Here is a 24,147-nt window from a genome sequence, read left to right as displayed (position 1 = left end):
AAGCACACTGATAATGCAGTCCAGAGTCCAGACCTGAATATTATAATATTATTATAGATTTGAACAGCCAATAGAATTTCAGTAGCTCTCATCCTATTGGCTGTTTTGAACAGACAATAGGATTTCAGAAGCTTTCATCCTATTGGCTGATTTGTATTTGAAGAATCAAATCAGCCAATAGGAATGTAAGGTATGCCATTTTGAAACGGCTACCTTGCATTCAACTTCAGTGTACGGCGGTGACCGTATGAAGAGGTCACTCCGAGCAGGATGTCTTCACCGTCCAGGATAGCTCCGCTCAGCGCAGCTGGGATGAAGATAGAAGACATCCCCGAGATGGATGAAGGTGTCGCCGCCTGATGAAGACTTCTCGCTGCCTGGATGAAGATAGATGTCCGGACTTCAGGAACCGTGAGTATATTTTATAGGGTTAGTGTTAGTTTTTATTATTTTTTTTGTTGGGTGGGGTTTTTTAGATTAGAGATGGGCACTTGTAAAAGAGCCGAATGCCCTTTTAAGGGCAATGTCCATACAAATGCCCCTTTAGGGACAATGGGTAGTTTAGTTTTTTTTAAGGTAAAAGAGCTGTTTAGCTTAGGGCAATGCCCTACAAAAGGCCCTTTTAAGGGCTATTGGTAGTTTATTGTAGGTTAGGGGGTGTTTTTATTTTGGGGGGGCTTTTTATTTTTTTAGGGCTATTAGATTAGGTGTAATTGTTTTTATTTTTGATAATTGCGTTTATTATTTTTGTAAGCTTAGAGTTTTTTTTATTTTTCGTAATTTAGTGTTTATTATTTTTTGTAATTTTAGATTTTTTAACTTTTTTCGTAGTATTAGTTTTTTTTTACATTTGTAATTTAGATTTTTTAATTTGTAGTTGTTTAATTTTATTAGAATAGTTATGTTAGGTTAATTTATAGTTTAAACATATTTTTTTTTTAATCTCACAGGTATTTTAGTTTTTATTTATTTTAAGAAAGTTATATTTTAATTTAAAGTTAGGGGGGTGTTAGGTTTAGGGGTTCATAGTTTAATTTAGTGTTTTGAGATATGGAGGGGTTAATAGATGTAGTTTAGTAGTTACGATGTGGGAGGCTGGCGGTTTAGGGGTTAACAGGTTTATTTAGGTGTCGGCGATGTCAGGGGGCAGCGGATTAGGGGTTAATAACTTTTATTATTGTCTGCGGTCGGGGAGCTGCGGAATAGGGGTTAATAATTATATTTAGTGTCGACGATGTCGGGGAGCCGCGGATTAGGGGTTTATAGGTTTATTTAATAGTCGCGATGTGGGTGGGCGGCAGATTAGGGGTTAATAAGTTTAATATAGTGTTTGCAATGCGGGAGGGTGGCAGTTTAGGGGTTAATAGGTAGTTTATGGGTGTTAGTGTACTTTGTAACATTTTAGTTATGAGATTTTTTAATAATTTTTGTTTCGCAAAATCCATAACTACTGCTCTCAGATGGTGGTATGGATTGTGTCGGTATAGGCTGTAATGCAAGCATTTTAGCCAGACCGCACAACCTGTAATACAGGCGCATTGAAAATCCTGCACTCAAACAAAATTTTTTTTAGTGCAGAATGGACGTTGCGTTACACGCTAAATTGCTTGCGGTACAGCTATACCACTGCAACTCGTAATATGCGTTCCTGGCCCTTTCAGCGTAATGGCCAATTTTTCAGCGTTAATAGCCGTACCGCAAAACTCGTAATCTAGCCATAATTAAATCACTGGTGCATAATGCTCAGCTACATGACATCACATCTAGGGCTGAAAAGTCTTGCAGCAGTTTACTGATGATGTAAAATCAGTTTGTGAGTTATACTGTACAAATGTACATAGAAGTTTATCAAATCCCAGATGGGAATGCCAAATAAAATAAAGCTCCGGTCAAATTCATAAAAAAATACCATTATTGCTACATAATTTATCCCAACATCACAATAACAACAACAAAATTAATAGCCCCCAAAGCCTTAGATATATCTAAAGTTACAGACAGGTGCACTGCATTTCAAGTCTACTAGGTTTCAAAATGTATAATACTATAGCACCACCTAGAGGCAAATACAAATATTGAACTTAATATAATTTTTTTTATCATACAGAGTTATTTAAGTTAAAACAAATTCAAACAAATATTAAAATAAAAATGTTTTTTAGGAATTCTCACTAGATCTCTCCCAAGTCAGACTTGAACAATATTTCAAACATCTAAAACATGCTTTATTTGTTTGCATACAGAAAGTAAAGCACTCTACAGGTATTAGGAACGAAAAAACAGCTCAGTAGCCCAGTTGTGCTTTTCACAGAGGAGAACTTTCCTGAAATATATCAGTCTGATTATGCCAGATAAGGTAAGTCCAGTCCCAAAATACCAGGTAATCTTTCTCTGAACAAGGAACATGACATCCCCAGATGATCATTTCCACCTTTATTGGGCCTCGTCAGTGAGGTGCAGCCATATTCCTCTAAACACACTGGACAAGGAGTCCATGTCTGGTTTCCCCAACCCCATTAGGGAGACTTTCTTTGTTGAAACGCTTGGCTTCAGAGTTTCTGGAGTGTGGGTCCAATACCTGTTTTCTTTTCATTTTGCTCTTAAATTGTTTTACCTGTTGTATAGCTTGGAGCCTCAACTGGCTAACATTATGTCCTGTCTGTACAAAGCTGGGAGAGACCTAAGTGTCCAATTTCTTATATGTAATTTTGGACTTGTGTTCAGTTATGAGGTCCTTTACCTTCCTGCAAGTCTCAACCAAGTAAATCAAACCTCAGGGGCACATAATAAGGTGAACAATTATATCAGATTTTCAAGAGACAACACTTATAACCCACCTTATATCTCAAGTTCTCAGATCACTGGAAATAATGTGTCCCTTTGATATTACTGATGGTGCAAATCAAGGTGTGGAAAACATGGGCTTTATGATTCTTATTGAAAGAAATATCATCCAAAACAACTAACAAAAAGTCTTAAACAAATATATTAGCCTAAGTTGTCCTTGTCCTCTCCAGTCTCCCAAAGTACAAGCTACATTGTACTGGCTTAACAGTGTTGGAGGTGAACAGTATAATAAACCAATAGATTATTCCTATCACTGAGTGCAATCAGATCTGAAGATGAACCCAAATGAGTTTCCTGATGAGGAAGTTGAGAATTTCATCTCTTCTACAAACTCAGCAATGGTTTCAATATTTCTATAGCAAAGCCAATACCTCTTAAATAATTAGGGCTGCAAAATCTGTTGGTGCTCTTCAAATAACAATAACAATAACATTCTCATAATGCTTCAAAAGCACTTAAATAAATATTGGCCAATGTAGAAAGGACTTTAAGACCCATTTTGCTGCAGGAGACTTATTTTTAAAGGAATGTTGTACAGTATATGCAATCTGCCTTATACAACGTCTAAAAATGTCATAGAAGCTTCATAAACCACCAGATTAACTTCCAGTCTCTGTCTGCTTATGCAAGATACTACATCTGCTTATTGTAAATGTTACATCAATTTTTGTAAAGATACAGAGTACTTTTATAATTGATAAATCTTGAATTACAGAGTATGACATACAGTATATTATTGGGACATGAAACCCAATTTTTTTCTTTCATGATTCCGATAGAGAATAACATTTTGAACAACTTTCTAATTTACTTCTATTATTTAATTTGTTTCTTCTCTTGTTATCCTTTGCTGAAATGTTTATCTAGGCAAGCTCAGAAACAGGTTCTAGCTGTTGATTGGTGGCTGCATATATTTATATATCGATTGTGATTGGCTCACACATGTTCAGTTAGAAACTATTAGTGCATTGCTGCTCCTTCAACAAATTATACCAAGAGAATGAAACAAATTATATAATAGAAGTAAATTAGAAGTAAATTATATTCTCTATCTGAATCATAAAAGAAAAAAATTGGGTTTCATGTCCCTTTAAGGACCAAACCATCTTTAAATTTCTTACCCTTAAAGGGACACTGAACCCAATTTTTTTCTTTTGTGATTCAGATAGAGCAGCAATTTTAAACAACTTTCTAATTTACTCCTATTATCAATTTTTCTTTGTTCTCTTGCTTACTTTATTTGAAAAAGAAGGCATCTAAGCTATTTTTTTGGTTCAGAACCATGGAAAGCACTTGTTTATTGGTGGGTGAATTTATCCACCAATCAGCAAGAACAACACAGTGTGTTCATCAAAAATGGGCCGTCATCTAAACTTACATTCTTGCATTTCAAATAAAGATACCAAGAGAATAAAAAGAATTTGATAATAGGAGTAAATTAGAAAGTTGCTTAAAATTGCATGCTCTATCTGAATTATGATAGAAAAAAAATTGGGTTCAGTGTCCCTTTAAGGACCAAGGCTATTTTTACATTTCTGCTGTGTTTGTGTTTAGCTGTAATTTTCCTCTTACTCATTTACTGTACCCACATATATTATATACCGTTTTCCTCGATCATTAAATGGACTTTCTAAAGATACCATTATTTTTATCATATCTTATAATTTACTAATTTTTTTTATAAAATATGATGAAAAAATTTAAAAAAACACACTTTCTTCTGTTATGTGTGATCAGTCCACGGGTCATCATTACTTCTGGGATATAACTCCTCCCCAACAGGAAATGCAAGAGGATTCACCCAGCAGAGCTGCATATAGCTCCTCCCCTCTACGTCAGTCCCAGTCATTCTCTTGCACCCAACGACTAGATAGGATGTGTGAGAGGACTATGGTGATTATACTTAGTTTTTATGACTTCAATCAAAAGTTTGTTATTTTAAAATAGCACCGGAGCGTGTTATTACTTCTCTGGCAGAGTTTGAGGAAGAATCTGACAGAGATTTTTACTATGATTTTAACCGGAGTCGTTAAGATCATATTGCTGTTCTCGACCATCTGAGGGAGGTAAAGGCTTCAGATCAGGGGACAGCGGGCAGAGGAATCTGCATTGAGGTATGTGGCAGTTTTTATTTTCTGAATGGAATTGATGAGAAAATCCTGCCATACCGTTAAAATGACATGTATGTATACACTTCAGTATTCTGGGGATGGTATTTCACCGGAACTACTCTGTTAAGGGTCACTAATCCTTTTAATAACTATTCTCATGTTAAACGTTTTTGCTGGAATGTAGAATCGTTTACATTGCTGAGGTACTGTGTGAATAAATATTTGGGCATTATTTTCCACTTGGCAGTCTTTTGCTTTAATTGTGACAGTTTCGTTTTCTCTTCACTGCTGTGTGGGAGAGGGAGGGGCCGTTTTTGGCGCTCTTTGCTACGCATCAAAAAATTCCAGTCAGTTACTTTTTTATTTCCTACATGATCCGGTTCATCTCTGACAGATCTCAGGGGTCCTCAAGCTTCTTTGAAGGGAGGTAAATTCTCTCAGCAGAGCTGTGAGAATTCTTATAGTGACTGTGAATAAAAACGTTGTTTTGTATTCTTATGTACAAATTTAATTAGTGTTGTTTTACTAATGGGAACAAACCTTTGCTAAAAGTTGTGTTGTTTTAAAGTTTGATGCTATAACTGTTTTTCAGTTCATTATTTCAACTGTCATTTAATCGTTAGTACCTCTTTGAGGCACAGTACGTTTTTCTGCTAAAAAAGATTATAACCAAGTTGTAAGTTTTTTTGCTAGTGTGTTAAACATGTCTGACTCAGAGGAAGATATCTGTGTCATTTGTTCCAATGCCAAGGTGGAGCCCAATAGAAATTTATGTACTAACTGTATTGATGCTACTTTAAATAAAAGTCAATCTGTACAATGTGAACAAATTTCACCAAACAGCGAGGGGAGAGTTATGCCGACTAACTCGCCTCACGCGGCAGTACCTGCATCTCCCGCCCGGGAGGTGCGTGATATTTTGGCGCCTAGTACATCTGGGCGGCCATTACAGATAACATTACAAGATATGGCTACTGTTATGACTGAAGTTTTGTCTAAATTACCAGAACTAAGAGGCAAGCGTGATCACTCTGGGGTGAGAACAGAGTGCGCTGACAATGCTAGGGCCATGTCTGATACTGCGTCACAGCTCGCAGAGCATGAGGACGGAGAGCTTCATTCTGTGGGTGACGGTTCTGATCCAAACAGATTGGACTCAGATATTTCAAATTTTAAATTTAAATTGGAGAACCTCCGTGTACTACTAGGGGAGGTCTTAGCAGCTCTCAACGATTGTAACACCGTTGCAATACCAGAGAAACTGTGTAGGTTGGATAAATACTTTGCGGTACCGGCGAGTACTGACGTTTTTCCTATACCTAAGAGACTAACTGAAATTGTTACTAAGGAGTGGGATAGACCCGGTGTGCCGTTCTCACCCCCTCCAATATTTAGAAAGATGTTTCCAATAGACGCCACCACTCGGGACTTATGGCAAACGGTCCCCAAGGTGGAGGGAGCAGTTTCTACTTTAGCTAAGCGTACCACTATCCCGGTGGAGGATAGCTGTGCTTTCTCAGATCCAATGGATAAAAAATTAGAGGGTTACCTTAAGAAAATGTTTGTTCAACAAGGTTTTATATTACAACCCCTTGCATGTATCGCGCCGATTACGGCTGCGGCAGCATTTTGGATTGAGTCGCTTGAAGAGAACCTTAGTTCCTCTACGCTAGACGACATTACGGACAGGCTTAGAGTCCTTAAACTAGCTAATTCTTTCATTTCGGAGGCCGTAGTACATTTAACCAAACTTACGGCTAAGAACTCAGGATTCGCCATACAGGCACGCAGGGCGCTGTGGCTAAAATCCTGGTCAGCTGATGTTACTTCTAAGTCCAAATTACTTAATATACCTTTCAAGGGGCAGTCCTTATTCGGGCCCGGTTTGAAAGAAATTATCGCTGACATTACAGGAGGTAAGGGCCACGCCCTACCTCAAGACAAGGCCAAAGCTAAGGCTAGACAGTCTAATTTTCGTCCCTTTCGGAATTTCAAAACAGGAGCAGCATCAACCTCCACTGCACCAAAACAGGAAGGAGCTGTTGCCCGTTACAGGCAAGGCTGGAAGCCTAACCAGTCCTGGAACAAGAGCAAGCAGGCCAGGAAACCTGCTGCTGCCCCAAAGACAGCATGAACCGAGAGCCCCCGATCCGGGACCGGATCTAGTGGGGGGCAGACTCTCTCTCTTCGCCCAGGCCTGGGCAAGAGATGTTCAGGATCCCTGGGCACTAGAGATCATATCTCAGGGATACCCTCTAGACTTCAAATTATCTCCCCCAAGAGGGAGATTTCATCTGTCAAGGTTGTCAACAAACCAGATAAAGAAAGAAGCGTTTCTACGCTGCGTACAAGATCTGTTAACAATGGGAGTGATCCATCCGGTTCCGCGGTCGGAACAAGGACAAGGGTTCTACTCAAACCTGTTCGTGGTTCCCAAAAAAGAGGGAACTTTCAGGCCAATCTTAGATTTAAAGATTCTAAACAAATTCCTAAGAGTTCCATCGTTCAAAATGGAAACTATTCGGACAATTCTACCCATGATCCAAGAGGGTCAGTACATGACCACAGTGGATTTAAAGGATGCTTACCTTCACATACCGATCCACAAGGATCATCACCGGTATCTAAGGTTTGCCTTCTTAGACAGGCACTACCAGTTTGTAGCTCTTCCATTCGGATTGGCTACGGCTCCAAGAATCTTCACAAAGGTTCTGGGTGCCCTTCTGGCGGTACTAAGGCCGCGAGGGATTTCGGTAGCTCCATACCTAGACGACATTCTAATACAAGCTTCAAGCTTTCAAACTGCCAAGTCTCATACAGAGTTAGTTCTGGCATTTCTAAGGTCGCATGGATGGAAAGTGAACGAAAAGAAGAGTTCTCTTTTTCCTCTCACAAGAGTTCCATTCTTGGGGACTCTTATAGATTCTGTAGAAATGAAGATTTACCTGACAGAGGACAGGTTAACAAAGCTTCAAAATGCATGCCGTGCCCTTCATTCCATTCAACACCCGTCAGTAGCTCAATGTATGGAGGTGATCGGCTTAATGGTAGCGGCAATGGACATAGTACCTTTTGCACGCCTACACCTCAGACCTCTGCAATTATGCATGCTAAGTCAGTGGAATGGGGATTACTCAGATTTGTCCCCTACTCTGAATCTGAATCAAGAGACCAGAAATTCTCTTCTATGGTGGCTTCATCGGCCACACCTGTCCAGGGGGATGCCATTCAGCAGGCCAGACTGGACAATTGTAACAACAGACGCCAGCCTACTAGGTTGGGGCGCTGTCTGGAATTCTCTGAAGGCTCAGGGACTATGGAATCAGGAGGAGAGTCTCCTTCCAATAAACATTCTGGAATTGAGAGCAGTTCTCAATGCCCTTCTGGCTTGGCCCCAGTTAACAACTCGGGGGTTCATCAGGTTTCAGTCGGACAACATCACGACTGTAGCTTACATCAACCATCAGGGAGGGACAAGAAGCTCCCTAGCAATGGTGGAAGTATCAAAGATAATTCGCTGGGCAGAGTCACACTCTTGCCACCTGTCAGCAATCCACATCCCGGGAGTGGAGAACTGGGAGGCGGATTTCTTGAGTCGCCAGACTTTTCATCCGGGGGAGTGGGAACTTCATCCGGAGGTCTTTGCCCAAATACTTCGACGTTGGGGCAAACCAGAGATAGATCTCATGGCGTCTCGCCAGAACGCCAAACTTCCTCGCTACGGGTCCAGATCCAGGGATCCGGGAGCGGTTCTGATCGATGCTTTGACAGCACCTTGGAAATTCGGGATGGCTTATGTGTTTCCACCCTTCCCGCTGCTTCCTCGATTGATTGCCAAAATCAAACAGGAAAGAGCATCAGTGATTCTAATAGCGCCTGCATGGCCACGCAGGACTTGGTATGCAGATCTAGTGGACATGTCATCCTGTCCGCCTTGGTCTCTACCTCTAAGACAGGACCTTCTGATACAGGGTCCATTCAAACATCAAAATCTAACTTCTCTGAAGCTGACTGCTTGGAAATTGAACGCTTGATTTTATCAAAACGTGGTTTTTCTGAGTCGGTTATTGATACCCTGATACAGGCTAGGAAGCCTGTTACCAGAAAGATTTACCATAAAATATGGCGTAAATACCTATACTGGTGCGAATCCAAACGTTACTCCTGGAGTAAGGTTAGGATCCCTAGGATATTGTCTTTTCTACAAGAAGGGTTAGAAAAGGGTTTATCAGCTAGTTCATTAAAGGGACAGATTTCAGCTCTGTCCATCTTGTTACACAGGCGTCTGTCAGAAAATCCAGACGTCCAGGCCTTTTGTCAGGCTTTAGCTAGGATCAAGCCTGTGTTTAAAGCTGTTGCTCCGCCATGGAGTTTAAACTTAGCTCTTAACGTTTTACAGAGTGTTCCGTTTGAACCCCTTCATTCCATTGATATAAAATTGTTATCTTGGAAAGTTCTGTTTTTAATGGCTATTTCCTCGGCTCGAAGAGTCTCTGAGTTATCAGCCTTACATTGTGATTCTCCTTATCTGATTTTTCACTCAGACAAGGTAGTTCTGCGTACTAAACCTGGGTTCTTACCTAAGGTAGTCACTAACAAGAATATCAATCAAGAGATTGTTGTTCCATCCTTGTGTCCAAATCCTTCTTCAAAGAAGGAACGTCTTCTACACAATCTGGATGTAGTTCGTGCCCTCAAGTTCTACTTGCAGGCAACTAAAGATTTTCGCCAAACTTCTTCCCTGTTTGTCGTTTATTCTGGACAGAGGAGAGGTCAAAAAGCTTCTGCTACCTCTCTCTCTTTTTGGCTTCGTAGCATAATACGTTTAGCCTATGAGACTGCTGGACAGCAGCCTCCTGAAAGAATTACAGCTCACTCCACTAGAGCTGTGGCTTCCACTTGGGCCTTTAAGAATGAGGCCTCTGTTGAACAGATTTGCAAGGCTGCAACTTGGTCTTCGCTTCATACTTTTTCCAAATTTTACAAATTTGACACTTTTGCTTCTTCGGAGGCTATTTTTGGGAGAAAGGTTCTTCAGGCAGTGGTTCCTTCTGTATAATGAGCCTGCCTATCCCTCCCGTCATCCGTGTACTTTTGCTTTGGTATTGGTATCCCAGAAGTAATGATGACCCGTGGACTGATCACACATAACAGAAGAAAACATAATTTATGCTTACCTGATAAATTCCTTTCTTCTGTTGTGTGATCAGTCCACGGCCCGCCCTGTTTTTAAGGCAGGTAAATATCTTTTAAATTATACTCCAGTCACCACTTCACCCTTGGTTACTCCTTTCTCGTTGATTCTTGGTCGAATGACTGGGACTGACGTAGAGGGGAGGAGCTATATGCAGCTCTGCTGGGTGAATCCTCTTGCATTTCCTGTTGGGGAGGAGTTATATCCCAGAAGTAATGATGACCCGTGGACTGATCACACAACAGAAGAAAGGAATTTATCAGGTAAGCATAAATTATGTTTTTTCTAGCTTTGACTCCCAAAATCTGTTTCACATCTACAACCACCAAAAAACACCCACGCTAAATAGTTTCTACATTTTGTCCTGAGTTTAGAAATATCCAATGTTTACATGTTCTTTGCTTTTTTTGCAAGTTATAGGGCAATAAGTACAAGTAGTAGTTGATATGTATATATTATTTTTAGTAGACAACCCAAAGTATTGATCTAGACCGATTTTGTATATTTCATGCCACCATTTTACCGCTAAATGCAATCAAATAAAAAAAACTTTTTCACAAACTTTAGGTTTCTCATTAAAATTACTTACAAACAGCTTGTGTAATTATGGCACAGATGGTTGTAAATGCTTCTCTGGGATCCCCTTTTTCAGAAATAGCAGAGATATATGTCTTTGGCGTTGCTTTTTGGTAATTAGAAGGCCGCTAAATGCTGCTGCGCCCAGCAGTGAAGGGGTTAATTAGGTAGCTTGTAGGGTTAATTTTAGCTTTAGTGTAGAAATCAGCCTCCCACCTAACACATCTCACCCCCTGATCCCTCCCTGACCCCTCTCAAACAGCTGTCTCCCCCCTCACCTCACAATTTTCATTGCCATCTTAAGTACTGGCAGAAAGTCTGCCAGTATAAAAATAAAAGTGTTTTTTTAATATATTTTAAATATATTTTATATGAAGTGTAGGCTCCCCCATTACCCCCCAACCTCCCTGATTTCCCCCAAACAGCTCTCTAAGCCTCTCCCCTAAACCTATTGGCCGCCATCTTAGGTACTGGCAGCTGTCTGCCAGTACCCAGTTTACTAACAAATTTGCCCTTTTTTTTTCTAAAAAAATATAAACCCCCTATTTTCTGTAGTGTAGCCCCCACCTCAATACCCTACCCCCCTCCCGGATCCCTTTCCAAAAAAAATTTCCCTCTCCCTTTCCCCTCTTTCAGCTGAACATTGAATTTAATGACCGCTCCTGAGCCCCGCCTCCTTGCAAGCTCTCTGCATCGGTAACTCTGCAAATCAATTTCTGCAGTGCCCCACTCATGGGGCATGCTGAATTAGTGCAATCTCACTATTTTTAGCAAGATCGTGGGAGAGAGAAGCCCAGGACTGCACCGATGTACAGGGTATGTCGCTGGTCCTTAAGGTCATAACGACCAGCGTCATTCAGGGTATGGCGCTGGTCGTTAAGGGGTTAATTTATATATATTTTTCCTGCAGAAAAAATAAGCAATGGGTTTCACTATTGTATATAGCATACATAAGTATGCACCCAGAATATCAAGGCTGGTGGCAGTTATAACTGTATGTCCTTAGCTTAAGGGATACTAAACCAGAACATTGTGTGCAAAAAAATTTAAGCCTTTTAGTGTAAGCATAATGTTTGTTCTCTCTGAAACCTGAAACCACAATTGTTTATTCAAAAATAGAAAAAAAGTTATATTTTTGAGTTGAGTAGAATCAGTAGTGCTCCCAACTCTGCCCTATAGTGTAGGATACCTTAACACCTTTCCAAAACACAAAATGGTCATATTATTTTCCCTACTCATGTGACTGTTTTTCTGTAAAGTAATAGTGTTTTGTAAAGTAACATTTTTTTTAAAATAATTTTAGTGAAGCAGTCTTGTGTAAATAGGATTCTGATACAAAATAAGATACATACTAATTGTTTTTAATAGTATGTGATATGTATTTTAGCCACTAGGTGGCAGTATAATAATATTATCACTCAGGTAGATTACGAGTTTTGCGTTACTGCTTTTAACGCAGAAAAAAATGGCAATTCCAGCGTAATGGCTAGGAACGCATATTACAAGTCTTGTTGGTATAGCTGTACCGCAAGCATTGTAGCCTGTAACACAATGTAAATCCCGCACTCAAAAAAATGACGTTTTTGCGCAGGATTTCCATAGCGCCGGTATTACAGGTTGTGCGGTGAGGCTAAAATGCTTGCGTTACAGCCTATACCAACACGATCCATACCGCCATCTGAGAGCAGTAGTTATGGATTTTGTGTAAAATGAAACACATTAATTAATGAGTATGATTAGGAGGCGTAATGACTGCTGTCACATTTTACACACAAATAATAAGGTATTAAGGAACAAATGGGTTAAATAAACTGTTTAACTGTGTAAGCTCAACTGCAGAGAGGGAGGCTGGCAGCCCTTGCCCAGGTCGGCACATCAGAGAAGCAGATTACATTAACAAAAAGAGGTAACTTCTGCTCTGGATGCTCTGTCCTCTGAGTTCAGACAGTGTGTGTTTAAATCTGCTGCTGTGAAGGGAACTGGTGCTGGGAGGTGAGGGATCAGCAGCAAGAGTGACAGACTGAGAGCTGGGCTGATCAGAATTACACTGTGAAGTCTCAGCTCAACGACTATCCGGCCGCAATGAGTTTTTGTGCCGTTGAGGGGGAGGAGCCTCGCCGAGCGTCGTCACGTGACTGGAGTGATGACGTATGGTATCCGTATGCACCACCTCACTCGCACAGGCTGAACTGTGCGATTGAGCAAGTATAGGGATGGGTTGGAGGGTTGGAGCGGCGCCTGCAGGCAAATGTATAAAGTGCATAGACAGGCAAGTATGCTCTACCGCAGGTGCGGTAAAAAAAAAGGTTTACATTTTTTTATTTTTTTTTAAAAACAGTCTGGCTTTGACTTTTTTGGGTTATTAATTAAATATAATTTTTCCAATAGGGGGGGGCTAATGGAAAAATTATATTGTGTTCAGCAAAAAAAAATGTCTTCTTTTGGCTGGGCGTTCATGTGCTGCTGTGCACATATGGAGGAGCCTCCACTGCTTGCACACATATAAATATATAAACAAGCACAAACTTAAAAATATATACACACACACACACAAATAAATAAACACACACAAATAAACACACACACACACACACACATACAAATAAATAAACACACACACACACAAATAAATAAACACACACAAATAAATAAACACACACACACAACAAAATAAACACACACAAATAAATAAACATACACACACACAAATAAATAAACACACACACACAAATAAACACACACACAAATAAATAAACACACACACACACACAAATAAATAAACACAAATAAATAAACACACACACACACACAAATAAATAAACACACACACACAAATAAATAAACACACACACACAAATAAACACACACACACACACAAATAAACACACACACAAATAAACACACACACACACAAATAAATAAACACACACACACACACACAAATAAATAAACACACACACACAAACACACAAATAAACACACACACACAAATAAACACACACACAAATAAATAAACACACACACACACACACAAATAAATAAACACACACACACACACACAAATAAACACACACACAAATAAATAAACACACACACACAAATAAACACACACACACAAATAAATAAACACAAATAAATAAACACACACACACAAATAAATAAACACACACACACACAAATAAACACACACACACACAAACACACAAATAAACACACACACAAATAAATAAACACACACACACACAAATAAATAAACACACACACACAAACACACAAATAAACACACACACAAATAAATAAACACACACACACAAATAAATAAATAAACACACACACAAATAAATAAACACACACACACAAATAAATAAACACACACACACAAACACACAAATAAACACACACACACACAAATAAACACACACACACACAAATAAACACACACACAAATAAATAAACACACACACACAAATAAATAAACACACACACTGGCACTATATTTTAACATCCTTTGAGTTAAAACAAGTTATAGTGTTACTGGTCTGCAGTATTAATATTGTAGAACATTAGTTACAAATCTTTTAACCTGTGTGAGTTTATTGCTGAACTTTAGTCCGTGTGTGCTATTAATAAGACAGAATACAAATAAGAAGATACCTTTTGCCACAACCCTTGTATATACCTGTAAATATATAAAAAAATATTAGTGTTAACATTTAGCACTAAATCACAAAATAAATGAACAAAAGTGATGCAGCTATAAAAAGCTGACAAAAAAATTTGGCCTAAACATTTCTATGTAAAAAAAGGAATGTAGCCACCAATCAGCAAGTGCTATCCAGTGTACTGAACCAAAAATGGGCTGGCTCCTAAGCTTACACTCCTGCTTTTTCAAATAAAGATAGCAAGAGAACGAAGAAAAAATAATAATAGGAGTACATTAGAAAATTGCTTAGAATTGCTGCTCTGTCTGAATCATGAAAGAAAAAAAATGGGTTTCATATTCCTTTAAAAACATTTATGCTAAACATTTGAAATATAATGCTCCTCTCACTTGCATGTTTCTAAACCCTTCCTGTCTGCTTTTCTACAAAGGAAACCAAGAGAACAAAGTAAATTTGATCACAGGACTTCATTGAAAAACTTTAAATTTTGCTCTTTTTCTGAATCATAAAAGAAAAAAAAATGTGCGTTTCATGTCCTATTAAAGTTGATTTTCTTCTTATGTTATTTACTACTGAAATTATCACACTGGGACAGAGAAGACATACGCTTTCTTGTACTCTTAAAGGGACATTAAACACTAAATAAATGCTAGATAGAATGATGCATTCAAAGAAAAAGATTAGTCTGAGAATAACTTGAATTGCGTTCAAGCAATCACGTTTACTTTCAACTTGTAATACCAGCGCAATTTAACCTGCTCACAAACGATCGCGGAAACCCAAAATCGATTGCGCGCAAACTTTTGCACTCCACTTTTAATCTGGATCACAGTGTATCCCTTGTGATGAACTTGAATGGGGGGGCAAGGCTAATTTAAGGGATTGAGTTAAGTTTAAAGGCTCATGAGAGTGAGAATGGAACTTCCATATCGCAGATATTTACATCATTCAATTAAAAAAAAAAATCATATTTCCTTCTTCTTTGTCTTGTTTGAGAAAATATTGAGGAAGACTCAGAGGGGCTGATTATCTATCGGTCTAGGGCTGGTGAGAATTTTTACGAATGCTGCCAGTACTTCTATTTCCCTGGTGGAATTATATAAAACCACTTTTTACCTTTAAATCTGGGTGTCTGCATTTTCACATTGTATTGTTGAGGTGCATCAGAAATTGTAACAAAATTGTTCACCAGAAATCGTATTTAACAAAAATGTAAAATATGTATGTAAATTACACAGGAATAAATTGTAAATCGTAATTTAAGTACATTAGATGTGCAAAAAACATATAGAAATGCATAGTTATAAGCATAATTGTTTTTTTTTTTGTAAAATGGCCATTCCATGTGTGGGAATAAAATTATAGCTTAAATCCTAGAATAATTTCCTAAACATTTTCACCCTGCAAATCTCAGTTTTTTTCTTGCTAATGAAAATGTGGCAAACTTTTATCAAAATACTCAAAACACTTAATACCCGAATAGAAAGACACATGCATATGAACATAGAGGCAATTGTACGATGTTATACGCAGAAAGCAGCGCTTTCTAAATATTTAGAACATGCATTTTTTTTTTTGGTACCAGTTTATCTTTCCAAAACACAAAAATTTATGTCTATAAACCTACGTTAAAGTGATAGTAATGTCCAAATTAAACTTTCATGATTCAGAAAGGGCATGTAATTTTGAACAACTTTCTAATTTACTTTAATCATACAATTTGATTTGTGTTCTCTTGGTATTCTTAGTTGAAAGCTAAACCTAGGTAGGCTCATATGCTACTTTCTAAACCCTTGAAGGCTGCCTCTTATCTAAATGCATTGGACAGTTTTTTCACAGTTAGAGTGCGTTAGTTCATGTTTGCAATATAGATAACAATATGCTCATGCACATGGAGTTATTTAAGAGTCTGCACTAATTAACTGAAATGCAAGTCTGTCGAAAGCACTGAGATAAGGAGGTAATCTGCAGAAGCTTAGATACAAGGTAATCACAGCGGTAAAAAGTATAGTTCTATAACAGTGTTGGTTATGCAAAACTGGGGAATGGGTAATACAGGGATTATCTATGTTTTAAACAGGAAAATTTTTGGTGTTTACTATCTATCTATCTATCTATCTATCTATCTATCAATCTATCATCTATCTATCATTTATACAGTATCTATCTATCTATACAGTATCTATCTATCTATCTATCTATCTATCTATCTATCTATCCTTAGAATCATTATACAGAGCAGCATGTGTATTATTGCTATAGCTTACTACTGAATTGCCTTTGGAAGGGCCAAAAACACATTTGCACCAGGGCCCTTTATTGAGTAGGTCCGCTACTGGTTGGTTTGCATGCCATATTGACTTGGCCCCCGTAAAAAATAGTGAGAAAAATACCTACATAAAATACAAAAAAATTCTATGTACATTTTTTTAGAAAAGGCCATCTCTTTTCATTCTTTTTCAGATTTATTTTGATAGCTGCTATTTGTAATAATATTATAGACACAAGGGTCTATGAGCCCTGAGATCAGCAGTACGACAAGGCGAGACTAGCAGCGCTTCCAGGTGATCTTTATTACTATAACAATACAGCTAAAGGTCACTAAACACCTTATGCAGAATGCGCAAAAGGCCCCTCTGCATTTTGTAGGTTGTGGGGAAGATACAAGATGGTGTGACGAGAGCAGGATGTGATGTCACTAGTTTGGGGGCGGGCTTAGGTCCGGTGTCTGTGTCGCAGTTAGTTTAGTACAATCAACTTGACTAGATGTGTATTGCTATGCTCTGCAATAAAATAGAGTTGTACCATCATTGCTGTGTCCTGCATGTGTCCTGCATCTCATGACATGGTGTCAGAAGTTCTGGACTGCGCTTCTGTTCCTGATCGATTGCAATGTCAAAGTTTACCCCACCTGAGCCTTTTGACTTTTCTCAGCCTGCAGCTTGGCCCACATGGCGTCAGCGGTTTCATCGCTTCAGGATTGCATCCAAACTGAACAAGGAGAGTGGTGAAGTACAAGTTAATTCTCTTTTATACTCTATGGGGAAAGATGTGGAGCCAGTGTTCAATGCTTTTACTTTCCAAGAAGGGGAAGAATTTAACTTTGATATAGTTATGGATAAACTCAGTGCCCACTTTGTGCCCAAAAGAAATGTGATTCATGAGAGAGCTTGTTTTCACAAACGTAATCAGCGTGTGGGAGAATCTGTGGAGTCATTTGTGCGCAGCCTGTATGAATTAGCTGAATTCTGTGAGTTTGGTGTTGCTAAAGAGGAGCAAATCAGAGACAGAATAGTTATTTGAATTGCAGATGCTGAAGTCTCACTGAAGCTGCAGCTAGAGCCTGATTTAACGTTAGATGGGGCTATTAGGATGGCCCGCCAGAGTGAACTGGTGAAAAAGCAAAGTGCTGATCTGAGGTCTGAGAGTATTGTGGATGAAGTGCAATAGTCTAGGAAAACTGCTAGTGAAAGGCACAGTGTGAGCGGTAGATCTAAAGTACTGGAAAAGCCTAGAAGTGGATGGGCGCAACATGCCCGATGCACACGGTGCTACCGGGCCCATGATCAGACTGTTATATGCCCGGCCAGAGATAAAAGATGCAGAAAATGTAACAGAATGGGCCATTTTGAAGTGGTGTGTAAAACTGAATACATTAAGGAGATGCAGGTGGACAGTCACCAGGAGGGTCAGGAAGTGTCTTTTGTGGGGTCCGTTGTGGAACGGCCAAGCTCAGAGGAAGATTGGAAAGTTACTTTTACTGTAATGGGAGACAAAGTTGATTTTAAGATTGACACAGGAGCAGATATCACTGTAATGTCTTTTGCTGAATTTATGAAACTGCCTCGACAGCCCCAGCTGGCGAAGGTTACTACAAATGTCCATAGTCCTGGTGGCCGCATTGATTGTGTGGGGAAATTTCTTGCCAGCTGTGAGTACAAGCAAAGAAAGTTCACCATGTGGGTGCATGTGATCCGAGGTCAGTGTGTTAACAATTTATTGAGCAGAAAAGCAGCCTGCGACTTGGGCCTCGTGGCCAGAGTGAATGAGATTTCCGAAGATATGTTTGGCGAATTGGGCTTACTGAATTGCACACCAGTCCGTATAGCACTTAAAAGTGACGCAGTCCCATACAGTATTTCTACTCCTTGTAGAATTCCATTCCCGCTCATGCCTCAAGTGGAGAAAGAGCTTATGCGCATGAAGTCTATGGGGGTTATTGAAGAGGTTGTTGAAGCGACTGATTGGTGTGCCCCCATTGTTCCAGTTGCAAAGAAAAACGGAAAGGTGCGCATCTGTGTGGACCTGAAAAGGTTGAATGAGGCAGTGAAGAGAGAGAGGTTTGTGCTGCCAACATTAGAAGATATAGCTCCAAAGTTGGCTGGGGCGAAGTTCTTTTCCACATTAGACGCTTCTAGCGGCTTTTGGCAGATCCCCCTGGATCCAAAGTGCCGCAAACTGACTACCTTTATCACACCGGTAGGTCGGTTCTGCTTCTGCAGACTCCCCTTTGGGATATCCTCCGCTCCTGAAATCTTTCAAAGGGAAATGAGTTCTCTCCTGAGTGACCACGTGGGCACAGCGGTCGTCATGGACGACATTCTAGTGTATGGGTCTACAGTGGAGGAGCATGATCAGCATTTAAGTTGTGTGCTACAGGCTATCAAAGAGTCTGGGCTGAAGCTGAATAAAGAAAAATGTAATTTTAGGAAAACTGAATTATGCTACTTTGGGCATATCATCAACGGGGATGGCATCAAGCCAGACCCCGAGAAAATTCGTGCTATTGAACAGATGAAAAGCCCTTCTGATGTACATGAGTTGAGACAGATATTGGGCCTTGTAAATTACGTGGGCAAGTTTCATCCAGATTTATCAACAGTTTTACACCCTATCACAGAGTTGCTTAAGAAAGACGTTGCCTGGGTCTGGGGACCTTCACAAGAAAAAGCTTTCCTGCATGCCAAGTCCCTGCTGGGGTCTGCCCCAGTGCTGGGGTTCTATGACCCTTCAAAAAAGACTGTGGTTAGTGCCGATGCAAGCAGTTATGGGTTGGGGGCTGCATTCCTGCAGCTGAATGGAAATAAACTACAGCCCATCGCCTACTGTTCCCGCACACTGACGGCAAAATACGCTCAAATTGAGAAAGAGTGCCTGGCTGCAGTTTGGGCCTGTGAGCGCTTCCAGCGTTATCTAGTGGGTTTGGAGAAATTTAGTCTGGAAACTGACCACAAACCGCTAGTCCCTCTAATCAACTCTTATGACATTGACAAAACACCCTTGAGATGCCAGAGACTTTTAATGAGACTGCTCAGGTTCAATGTTCAGGCAGTGCATGTGCCGGGGAAACAACTGGTTGTGGCGGATACACTATCCAGGCTCCCGCTGGCTGCTGCTGAAGAATCCTCCACAGAATCGGATGTGAAAGTATATGTTGATTCAGTTCTGGCCTCTAAGTCCATTTCTTCAAGGAAACTGGAAGAGATAAAGAAAGAGACATATTTGGACACAGATCTGCAAGAAGTTATAAGGTACATAAAAGAAGGCTGGCCCGAGAGCCGGGCAGCCTGGATGTCTTTAAACGCTTACCAGCCAGAGAGGTTGCAGCTCACGGAGCTGGAGGGGTTGGTGCTGTTCCAAGACCGCATTGTAATTCCTGTCAGCATGAGGAAGGAGATGTTAAACAGGATTCACGATGGCCACTTAGGCATTACAAAGTGCAGAGAAAGGGCAGCTACAGCTGTGTGGTGGCCTGGGATGAGCTCCGACATTGCAAATCACGTGTCTAAATGTGCCTTTTGCCGGGAACGCCGGCCTACTCAGAGAAGGGAGCCCTTGATGTCTACTCCGCTGCCTGCGGGGCCGTGGCAGAAAATAGCTGCTGATTTGTGCGAACTGCACGGGAAAAAGTTCCTTGTTCTGATCGACTACTATTCCAGGTATTTGGAGATTGCACCCCTGAATGATATCACAAGTCAGGCCGTTATCATTCGCCTGAAGAGCTTGTTCGCCCACTGGGGCATTCCAATGGAGCTAGTGAGTGATAATGGTATGCAGTTCGCTTCTACAGAGTTCAGTGCTTTCAGCAGGGAGTATGATTTTGTACATTCCATGTCGAGTCCACATTATCCGCAGGCCAACGGAATGGCTGAAAGGGCAGTTCAAACAACAAAATTCATTCTAAAGCAATCTGAGCCGTACCTAGCCCTCTTGTCATACAGGGCGACGCCCATTCAAGCCACCGGGTTTAGCCCGGCTCAGCTGATGCTAGGACGCCAGATTCGCACCACTTTACCCTCAGTGGGTGTCTTCAAGCCGCCTGGCCCTGTTCCTCGGGACGAAGTCCTTAGGAGGGATGAAGAGGCCAAAAAGGGTTATCGTTTCTTCTACGACAGGAGACATTCTGCCAGGCCCTTACAGGAACTGAAAGCGGGCCAAAGTGTCAGAATTAAACTGGATGATGAGAAGAAATGGAAGACGCCTGCTACGGTAGTTGGCCGCTCTCCAGAACCAAGGTCTTATACAGTCCTTACGGAGGAAGGGACGGTTACACGCCGTAACCGAAGACATCTTCAGTCTGTACCTGAGAGTCTGGAACTGGATGCCTCAGTACCACCGCCGGTGGGATCCCCTGTTCTAAGAGAGGTGCCTTCCCCTCAGCAAGACCACAATGGGGATATATCTTTGCCTCCAGCGGACTCTTGTTCACCATCTTCTGTATCAGAGGACAGTTCATGCAAAGTTACATCAAGCGGAAGAGTGGTGAAACTTCCGGCCCGATATAGGGACTGACTTTAGCTAGAACAATGACTGGAAGTATGGGCAGAATAATCCCATGGTCACTGTGGACTAGGGTAGTCTACCCCGATGTCCAAGTCAGGATGTAATTTATTTGTTCATGTTTTCTAACCTATTTGTTTATATAATGTTCAAAAACAAAAATGTTGTGGTATACTCTGTTTGTGTACCTTGTTATTTGTTATATGCAAATGTATGCTTCGCCTTTGAAAAAGGGGAAGATGTGACGAGAGCAGGATGTGATGTCACTAGTTTGGGGGCGGGGCTTAGGTCCGATGTCTGTGTCGCAGTTAGTTTAGTACAATCAACTTGACTAGATGTGTATTGCTATGCTCTGCAATAAAATAGAGTTGTACCATCAATGCTGTGTCCTGCATATGTCCTGCATTTCATGTCAGTTGGAAGGTACAGAACTCCCACAATTGGACCTGTGCTGAGATATATTTGCCATGGACAGGACACTTATCTGACAGCTGTACGCTCATAGGACCACACGTTTGAAAGAGCAGGATTGCTAGTTTCAAATAAAGGGTCTCATATTTCTGTTTGTATTGTGAGGAACAATAAAGGGGACACCCGACCCCTTATATGGTTCAATGTACCATAGTGATCACCTAATAGTCTTCTAAACATGTGACCTTTCATTGAAAAAAGACCTCTTCTCTTTCAAAAGAGGAGTCACTTGTACCATTGTAAAACATATAGGGGGCGCTAGAGTCCCTTTTAGAGTCAGGAAAACCCCAGAAAGTCACCAAGTAGACAGGTAATTGAAATTCCTCTGATAATCATGTGCTACTTAGAAGGTCATGGCCCCTCATATGAAAGTGGGTAATCAGTTCTTGTATATGAGGTTATTGTGTGTGGTGTATGTCTTTAGGGGATAGGAGCCATTGTCCCCAGTACTGTATATACATTAGATAAGTGGCAATTACCTACTCATGTCAAGGAAATGAGAGACTTCAAAGTAAATAGGGGGTATTTTTATTTACAAAATGGGGTCTCATGCCTCTAATGGGTTATTTGTGAATATTGGGGTAGTGATAGGAGCTCCCTGCCCCTTTAAATAACACAAAACAAAACATATTTCTGGTGGGACAGGTGATCACCATTACCATGGTGCCTGCATATTAGAAGGCAACATGACCCCTCTATCAAAAATAGTTCCCTCCCATAAAATTATCTTTGGAATTTGTAGGACAAGTGACCCTTCATTTGAAAGAGGAACATCTGACCTTTTGTACTTGCCCCTTTAAGTTATACATTGGGGGTGACAGGGGTCTGTTAGCCCCTTCCCCTCAGAATAAAACTACCTATTTCAGTGATGACTGTATTTCCCAGTCATCACCTGCAACTTAGAGTGTCATGTGACCCCTGATTTAAATATAGAGCAGACTCCCCTTGTAGATTTATGGAGACCAATATATCAGATCCAGACGATACCCCTCACAGTAGCAAGAAAATAAAAAAAGTAAGTACTTTTTTGGATCAGTACAGAGGATCAGTAAAGAGTTTGTGCTTTGTTAATTTGAATAACAGTTCAATTGACACTGTATTCAAACAATTCTGTTCTTTCTATGAAACAGCATCATTAAACATGCAGGCGTTTGGTTTTCTGAAAATATAAAATAAAAACTGCTTAAAGTGATGGTAAGCAATTTGAGGTTGTATTACCATTTTTTTTTTAAATTATGCGTATTACAATTGCTTTGTAATATATTTTTATAATTTATTTTGCCCCCTTTTGTTGTAATTTAAGTCTGGAAATTATGAGTTTTCCAAATTCTGATTGGTTTGTCTAAATAAGACAAATAGTGTGTGTGTGTGTGGGGGGGGGGGTATTGAAAAATATTTCTAGCAAAGTGTTAATTTAACCAGTATGTTTATTGCAAGACTGCAGAAAAATCTTGTCCGTATCAGTTGTGCTCATCCTACTAAATTACATTGGCTTATAAGTATTTTCTTTTAATGCTTAAAGCCAATGAGCATTTAAAGGAAGTGACTATTGTCCTATGAGGATTAACAGGAAGTACACAAATGATACAGCAATAATAGTTGCAATCTAAATTTAAAAGGCTTTGTGGACGCAAAGACAAAAATCTCAACATATTTAGATGCTGGGCTTTCACATAACTGACAGAATATTTGGAAGTTCTGTGTCTCTTTAATGATAACATGTTTACAACAAGGGTTGGATAAAATGAACTTACCCAATCCACAGAGAATTACAGAGAGACATGACAGAGCCAGAGCAGATAACACAACAAATTCAGACTTCTCCTTAGTTAGTTCCGGATTTGAATCTGAAAGGAAGACAGAGATATTAATTTAATAAGTAAGATGTAATATGAGCCGTAACAATGTATGGTGCAGGCAAATAAATGAGCTTTCAGCATGAAGTATTTTACACTTCATGACTGCAAGTCCCCTTTATTTGTAGTACTGGTAAATCCTAGAGTTTCAAAAACATTAGGATTTACCATCACTTTAACAATACTGGACCCTACTGTATTGTCACCACTTGGGGGTGGACCCCATCCCACTCTTAGGGGCCTATCTATCAAGCTCCGAATGGAGCTTGATGCCCCGTGTTTCTGGCGAGCCTGCAGGCTCGCCAGAAACAGCAGTTATGAAGCAGCGGTCACAAAGACCGCTGCTCCATAACCTGTCCGCCTGCTCTGAGCCTGAGCACGATTGGGTTGATTGACACCTCCCTGCTGGCGGCCGATTGGCAGCGAGTCTGCAGGGGGCGGTGTGGCAAACCTAGCCACTTCTGGACTATAATGTAAGAAAGGTTGTCTATAGGCTGTATTGTGTGCTATGTAGATGTGACAGACCCTTCTGTCAGTACTGAAGAAGTTAACTGTGTTCAGCTTTAAGAAACTATTCTTGAACGAAAAGGTTACTAGCCTCAGCTATTGTGTACTGTCATTAAAGTTAGTGATAAACAGTCCATTGTTTA

The 24,147-nt window shown here is 40.1% G+C and overlaps 1 long non-coding RNA gene across 1 annotated transcript in view; it reads right to left on the bottom strand.

Annotated features, from left to right (window-relative positions):
* The window catches only part of LOC128643601 (uncharacterized), a 48,221-nt gene extending 24,752 nt beyond the window's left edge, over positions 1 to 23,469 (bottom strand). The window contains exons 1-2 of the long non-coding RNA XR_008399842.1: positions 23,396 to 23,469; positions 14,383 to 14,407 (exon numbers count right to left, since the gene is read on the bottom strand). This is a non-coding gene — a long non-coding RNA (uncharacterized LOC128643601). The remainder of the gene's footprint in view (positions 1 to 14,382; positions 14,408 to 23,395) is intronic.
* Positions 23,470 to 24,147: the final 678 nt, after the last annotated feature.

Source organism: Bombina bombina, unplaced genomic scaffold (assembly GCF_027579735.1).
Source record: "Bombina bombina isolate aBomBom1 unplaced genomic scaffold, aBomBom1.pri scaffold_568, whole genome shotgun sequence".
In the NCBI taxonomy this organism is placed as follows: Eukaryota; Metazoa; Chordata; class Amphibia; order Anura; family Bombinatoridae; genus Bombina; species Bombina bombina.
This window is presented reverse-complemented; position numbering and strand designations above follow the sequence as displayed.